Source organism: Mixophyes fleayi, chromosome 2 (genome assembly GCF_038048845.1).
Source record: "Mixophyes fleayi isolate aMixFle1 chromosome 2, aMixFle1.hap1, whole genome shotgun sequence".
In the NCBI taxonomy this organism is placed as follows: Eukaryota; Metazoa; Chordata; class Amphibia; order Anura; family Limnodynastidae; genus Mixophyes; species Mixophyes fleayi.
In genome coordinates, this window is record NC_134403.1 from 9,098,072 (window position 1) to 9,106,347 (window position 8,276).

Consider the following 8,276-nt stretch of genomic DNA (forward strand, 5'->3'; position numbering starts at 1 on the left):
GAGTAACCCAGAAATATCTGATGTTGTACCAGAAATTGATTTGGGGGAGGAGGACAGAAGGGAATTTAGGAAGGCCCAACAGACTGACCCATCCCTAGCCAAACTGAGGAGTGCAGCAGACGCTGGGGGAGGGGAAGTGGCAGGCAGTAAAGTAGTGTGGGACAAAGGACTGTTATATAGGGTAGTCACCCCCACCCTAGATCAAGACCCAGGGACAGAAGTGAAGCAGTTGGTAGTACCATGGGCTTACCGGACCCATTTATTAGCGCTGGCCCATGACATTCCAGCAGCGGGGCACTTTGGGACCAGAAAAACGTTGGCCCGGTTGTTGCGGACTTTTTTCTGGCCTCAAGTCACCCAGGATGTGAAACGTTACAAAGCCTCCTGTGACACCTGTCAGAGAATAGGGAGAGCCCCTAAGAAAGTTCCACTACAATCCCTGCCTATAATTGAGGAGCCCTTTGCCCGGGTGGCTATAGATATCGTAGGTCCATTAGCCATCCCCAGTTACACCGGAAAAAGATTCATCCTCACCCTGGTGGACTTTGCCACCAGATACCCAGAGGCAGTAGCCCTGTCGTCCATAGACGCAGAGCATGTGGCCCAGGCTCTGGTGGACATTTTCAGCCGGGTAGGATATCCCAGGGAAGTGGTTACTGACCAGGGGACCCAATTCCAAGGGGACCTAGTCCAGACCCTATGGGAAAAGTGGGGCATTAAGCCCCTACGAACCACCCCGTACCATCCCCAGACCAATGGGTTATGTGAGCGTTTCAATGGAACGCTGAAACACCTCCTGAAGGCATATGTACAGTCTGAAGGGAGAGACTGGGACAGGGCCCTGCAGCAGCTCCTGTTTGCATACAGGGAAGTACCCCAGGAGTCCACCGGATACTCTCCTTTCGAACTTCTGTATGGCCGGAGGGTACGAGGCCCCCTAGACCTGGTTAGAGAGAGCTGGGAAGGAACATTCCAGGCCAATGAGCAGCCTATCCTTAAATATGTAGAGAAGATGAGGGAGAGGATGAAGAGAGTAGCGCAGCTGGCGCAAGGCCATTTAAAAGGAGCCCAGGCAAGACAAAAAGAGTGGTACGATGCCCACGCTCAGGATAGGAAGCTGAACGCAGGACAGAAGGTGATGGTGCTAATCCCAATGAGACGGAATAAACTTCAAGCCACCTGGGATGGCCCATACAAAGTGGTGAGGCAGGTAGGGCCGGTTAACTATGTAGTAGCGCTGGATGATGAGGAAACCTGGCTGAAAACCTTCCACATCAATCGACTAAAAGGTTATGTGGAACGGCAAGTGGCAGCAATGGTGGTGTGTTGTCCCCCCATGGGTCCCACAGAGGTAGACCCCCTACTGGAGATGATAGGGGAGGTGAGAGAGGAAAAGGGGGTGGAGACAGTGACAGTGGGGACGCAGCTAGGAGAGGGACAGAGGCAGGAAATGAGGGAGGTACTGGAGAAGGAGCAGGCCCAATTTACCTGTAAGCCCGGTCGTACCCACCTAGCCACCCACCATGTAGACACGGGGGAGGAGAAGCCCATAAGGCAGGTAGCATACCGCATGACCCCCGCTGTACTGGCCCAAGTACGGAAGGAGATAGAGGAAATGCTGGCCTTAGGAGTAATTAAGAAGTCAAATAGTCCATGGGCTGCAGGGGTGGTATTGGTCCCGAAGAAGGATGGGACCACCCGCTTCTGCGTGGACTACCGTAAACTAAATGAGGTCACCACCACTGATGCTTATCCCATGGCCCGAATAGATGAGCTACTAGACAGGCTAGGGGCAGCCAAGTTTGTGTCAACTTTGGATCTGAGTAAGGGCTATTGGCAAATTCCCCTCACCCCCGAGGCTCAGGAGCGGTCAGCCTTTATAACCCCACTGGGATTGTTTGAATGTACGACAATGCCGTTTGGGATGAAAAATGCTCCAGCCACATTCCAACGGATGGTTGATGACCTGTTGGGGGGGTGTCAGGAATTTGCCCAGGCTTACTTAGATGACATTGCCATCTTCAGCCAGACGTGGGAGGATCACTTAGTGCAGGTGTCAGAGGTCCTGAGGAGAATCAGGCAGGCAGGGTTGACCATTCGCCCAGACAAATGATTCATGGGCATGGCAGAAGTACAATACTTGGGGCACCGTGTTGGTGGGGGAATCATACGACCTGAACCGGCAAAAGTAGAAGCCATTGTTCAGTGGCCCCGACCCACCAACCAAAAGCAAGTACGAGCGTTCCTCGGGATCGCAGGGTACTACAGAAAATTTGTGCCGCAGTATAGCACTGTTGCCAGGCCCCTGACTGACTTGACAAAGAAAAAATACTCTAGACGTATAGAATGGACCCCAGAGTGCGAGGGAGCCTTTGACGCTCTGAAGGCAGCATTGACCCAGTCCCCAGTGTTAGCAGCCCCAGACTTCAAGAAACGATTTCTGGTACAGACAGATGCTTCAGGGTGTGGACTCGGTGCTGTGCTCAGCCAAGTGGGGGAGGATGGGCATGAGCACCCAGTAGTTTATTTATCCCGAAAGCTGGTGGATAGAGAGGTAGCCTATGCCACCATTGAAAAAGAATGCCTGGCCATAGTGTGGGCCCTAAAGAAATTACAACCCTACATTTATGGGCAAGAGTTCACAGTAATTACAGACCACAACCCCCTTTACTGGTTACAAAGATCTGCTGGGGAAAATGGGAGGTTATTACGGTGGAGTTTAGCATTACAAGGTTATAACTTTACTATCTCGCACAAAAAGGGAAAAGACCACTCAAATGCGGACGGACTCTCCAGAAGAGAGGAGGAGAACCCTTCATTAAGGAACCCACCGTGCCAAGGAGAACATCTGGAGCCCGACCACCAGACTCCAACTGTCCCCTTGATTTAATAAGGGGGAGGTATGTGACAGACCCGGGCCTTATATTGAGAATATCGTGCCAACCCGGTCTGTCCTCAGTGGGCCAATTGAACAACCATGGCCCACTCTGTTATTAAATGCCGCCCGGTGGCCAGATCTGTTATTACTGTGGTGTCCAGAGAGGGAGGGGAGAGGCAGCTCACAGGAAGTGTGAATCAGCTGTGGACCCTGTGACATCAAAAAGTAGTGGAACGGGTTAAAAAAGGAGGGTCAGGACCTTATCTAAAATCAGTAGGGGGTCTCTCCCTGTTTGCTAACTATTGTTCTAGCAAGTCTGCAACACAGTCTGAATGGCACCATCACAGCAAGGGGTGACCACTGATGTCATGCACTATTTCCACCCCGGTTACCACCCAAACTCTTCACACCACCAATCACAAGAGGACAGTGAGTGGGGGGGGGTGGTGAGAAGGGACCAAAAAGGAGCTGTCTGGGGGATGGGGGTTGTTGTTGGAGAATCTGGAGACAGCAAGGACCTGTTAGAGAGTAACCGTATTCTCGCAGGGCCTTAAAGGAATGCTTGAGGCAGGAGCTTCTTGACAGAGATCGGACAGTGTACCTCTAGGACTGATTCTGTTACCACTCCATCGGGAGACACTCGCAGATTCTGGGGAATTGGTGAGCCTACATCCGTAGGGAGACTGATACCCAGGGTCCCACCAAGCTGGTGGAGAGTTGGCCGAGCGGCTGGGATCAGCAAGATACACAGACCCACCTTAAGGATCAGAAACCCTGGCCCACTTGGATTGTCAGCTGTGGATTTTATTACCAGGAGTTTGGGCCTACTAGGACTCTGTGCTTGGAGGTAACCTGCTGGGGATTTTGTTGGGGAGTTTTACTTGCACTGGTGATTTTCTGACACTTGATATATTTGGCGGGGGGAACAAGTTTCTCCTTGGGGAGCACTGTTGTATTTTACTAAGTGTGTGCACTTTGTTTAATAAAAGGGATTATTATTTCTTTCCTGTCTCCTTACCTGTGTGACCTGTGAACCTAGAGGACCGGGTATCTAGAGAGCTTTGGTAATAACCCCGGTGTCCTCACAAGCGGCTAGATTGATTTTCCTTGCAAACCGTTCTTCCTCTGCTAAGCCTCTCTGTCAGTCTCTACATTGGTTGCCTGTATTTCAATGAATCCAATATAAAATTCTTCCACTAACATACAACAAAATTGCACCAACATACATCTCCTCACTTGTTTTAAAATATCTCCCTACTCAACACCTCCGTTCTGCACGAGATCTGCTTCTCACTTCCACTCTCATCACATCCTCCCATTCTCGGTTACAGGACTTTCTTCTGGCTGCACCCACTTTATGGAATTCCTATTCAGACAAGCTTATAATATTCCTCAACCACCATCTTAATCTCCCTAGGTTACCCTATTACCACCCTCTACACAGCTAACACAAGACAACAACCCTCTGACCAACATTGCTACACACACAGCCCACTCAATACTTTTACCTTTGCATTCTAGCTGGTCCAGTGTGCAATATGATGTAGCACATGCCCTTGTGTTTCAAACTCCCATTGTCACATAGATTGTAGGCTTGCGAGCAGGTTTCTCTTGCCTCTCTGTCTGTATGTATTACCCAGTATTGTTTTATTAATGTTTGTTCCCAATTGTAAAGCGCACGGAATTTGCTGGCGCTATATAAATTAATGCTGTTGATGATGATGACAATGATAACAATGACGTTTTGCCTCGTTTTCAATTCCGAGGGCGCGCAAAAGTACTGAGCCAAGGATCTGCTAAGTTCGAGTGTGTTCGGTTCTCAGGGAACCAAGCCTGAGCATCTCTATTATCAATACATTTAACATGCTCAATTCTTTCCCACTAACCTCTGACACCCTCTCTTCATTTGACCCCACAAATGAAGAAGAAATTTCTACGCTCTTCTTATCTTCCTACTCAACCTCCTGTCCTCTTGATCATATTCCCTCGCAAATTGGTAGATCCCTGTCTTCTGCGCTCATTTCACCTCTAACTCAAATCTGTAATCTCTCACTCTCTACTGGCATCTTTCCATCACTATACAAGCACGCAGTGATTACTCCCATTCTAAAAAAAACAAAACTCCGACCCAAACTCTCTCTCAAATTACCATCCCATCTCTCAGTTTCCATGCCCCTCCAAGCTTCTAGAGAGATTTGCCTACACTCACCTCACACGCTTTCTTTCCGCTAACAACCTGTTGGATCCTCTTCAGTCTGTTTTTCGTTCTCAACACTCCACAGAGACTTTGTTGAACAAGGTTGTCAATGATCTGATCACTGCTAAAACTGAACGCCATTACTCTCTTCTAATTCTCCTGGATCTCTCGGCTGCATTTCACACTGTTGACCACTCTCTTCTCATACAAACGCTGCAATCCCTAGGTCTTCAAGACACTGTTCTATCCTGGTTCTCATCCTACCTCTCTAATCGCTCTTTCACTGTTAATTTCTCTGGAGCCACCTCTGCTCCACTTCCCCTATCAGTTGGAGTACCACAAGGCTCAGTGCTAGGTCCTCTGCTGTTCTCTAACTATACCGCTTCTCTTGGATATCTGATAAGTTCCTTTGGCTTTCAGTATCCTCTCTATGCGGATGATACCCCAAATCTATCCTCTCCTGATCTCTCGACATCTGTGTTGTCCCGTGTAACTGACTGTCTTTCTGCCATATCATCTTGGATGTCCTCTCGCCAACTCAAACTTAATCTTTCTAAAACAGAGTTAATAATATTCCCACCCACCAACAAGAGCATACCTGACATTTCTATCTCTGTTGATAACATGACCATAAATCCCACCCCACAAGCTCGCTGCCTACGTGTAATCCTTGACTCACATCTATCCTTTGTTCCTCACATTGACTCTATATCTAAATCCTGCTACATACATCTAAAGAACATTTCCAGAATTCGACATATCTCACGCAAAAACCTTAATTTATGCACTTATCATCTCACGCATTGACTATTGCAATTCCCTCCTTACTGGTCTTCCCAAAAACAGATCTATTTTGCACGAAGCGGCAAGACTGATTTTCCTTGCAAATCGTTATTCCTCTGTTGAATCACTCTGTATGTCTCTATACTGGCTGCCTGTTTTGTACCGAATCCAATATAAAATACTTTTACTAACCTACAAGGCCATCAACAAAGCTGCACCAACATACATCTCCTCTCTGGTCTCAAAATATCTCCCAACTCGGCAACTCCGTTCTACACATGATCTGCGTCTTTCATCCAACCTCATTACATCCTCCCATTCCCGGTTACAGGACTTTTTTCGGGCTATACTCACTCTATGGAATTCTCTCCCTCGCACAGTAAGACTCTCCTCTGGTCTACAAACTTTCAAGTGTTCTCTGAAAACCTACCCCTTCAGACAAGCTTATAATATTCCTCAGCCACCCTCTTAACCTCGCTACCTTTAGCCTGTTACACAATTTTACACAAGACAACTACCCCCTGACCAACATTGTTGTGTGACGGGATCATTTAGCTTATGAGTCACTTTTACCTTTGCAGTCTGACTGGGCCAAAATACAAAATGTAGACTTAACCTCATGTGTCAAACTCCCATTGTCCCATAGATTGTAAGCTTGCGAGCAGGGCCTTCTCACCTCTTTGTCTGTTTTAGCCAGTTTGTTTATTAGTTTATTATGTTTATCCCCAATTGTAAAGCGCTACGGAATATGTTGGCGCTATATAAATAACTGATGATGATGATGAACATGCTCTTATCTCTCCCATCCTCAAAAAAGCTAGTCTTGACCCCACCTCTCTTGCTAATTATCGCCCTATCTCACTTCTCCCCTATGCCTCCAAATTACTTAAGCGGATTGTCTGCAGCCGCCTCACCAGACACCTCTTGGGCAATTCCTTCCTTGACCCTCTCCAATCCGGTTAACGCCCCCTCCACTCCACCGAAACTGGCCTGGCCAAAGTTACTAATGATCTCCTATCAGCCAAATCCAGGGGTCACTTCTCCCTACTCATCCACCTGAACCTCTCTGTGTCCCCTTCCTGCTGCAAACTCTTCTCTCGACCTCTCTGGATCTGTCCACGCCTGGTTCACCTCATAACTCGCTAATCGTTCTTTTTCTGTATCCACGTCTGGTTCTTCCTCCACCCCCTCCCCTCTCCCTGTAGGAGTCTCTCAGAACTCTGTTCTTGGCCCTCTACTTTTTTCGCTCTGTCCTACGTCTCTTGGTGCTCTCATCTCCTCCTTTGGTCTTCAGTATCACCTTCATGCTGATGATATTCACTCTCTACATCTCCTTGCCCGATCCTTCCTCCACCCTCCGCTCTCGTGTATCCGACTGCCTCTCTGCCATCTCCTCCTGGATGTCCTTGCGCTTTCTAAATATTAACATCTCTAAAACTGAACTCATTTTCTTTCCTCCCTGTAGACTCCCCTCCCACCATGACCTCTCTATCATTGTTAACAACACCACCATCTCCTCTGTCACCCAACTCCGCTGCCTGGCATTACCTACGACTCCTCTCTGTCTTGTGCCCCCCACATTCATTCCCTTGCCCAAACCTGTCCCTTCTAACTATGCAACATTGCCCACATCCTGCCCTTCTTCTCTAAGGATGCCACCAATACTATCATCCACGCACTTATCATCGCCTGCCTCGATTATTGCAACTTTCTCCTTCCCACTCTCATCTTGCCCCCCTCCGCTCTATACTTGATGCGGCTGCAAGACTCATTTTCCTTTTTTGCCACTGCTCTTTTGCCTCCCCTCTCTGCCTTGCCTTACACTGACTCCCCGTCCCCTACAGAATCCTTTTCAAAATCCTGACCATCACTCTCTCCCAGTCTACTGCCCCCTTTGTCTTATCTCTAACCCCCTCTCCATTCACACTCCTGCCCGCTCCCTGCGCTCGGCTAATGACCGTCACCTCTCCTCCATTCTGATAACCTCTTCCCACTCCAGACTTCACGATTTCTCCCGTGTGGCCCCCCTTCACTGGAACGACCTCCCTCGCTCCATCCGTCTCTCTCCTAACCAGTGCTCCTTCAGACGGTCACTTAAAACTCACCTGTTCCTCAAAGCCTACCAACCTTCCACCTAACCCCCTCTTCTCCTCCGCTCATACTCCCCTCTATGCTCCCAGCCCCCCTTTTCTCTCCCCAATACTTCAACTGGCTCCCCTTTGTGCCTGATTTTTGTTTACCCTCTCTTAGGATGTAAGCTCGTATTAGCAGGGCCCTCTTCCCTCCTGTCTCCATACCTGTTCTTCTGCTCCGTCTTTACTGCATCAGCACTGCCTGGAGTTTCTGAAGTATTGGTATTTTATTTTGTTACTGTTCAGTAGTGTTTCACCCTGTATAATCTACTGTTTGTGCTGTGTA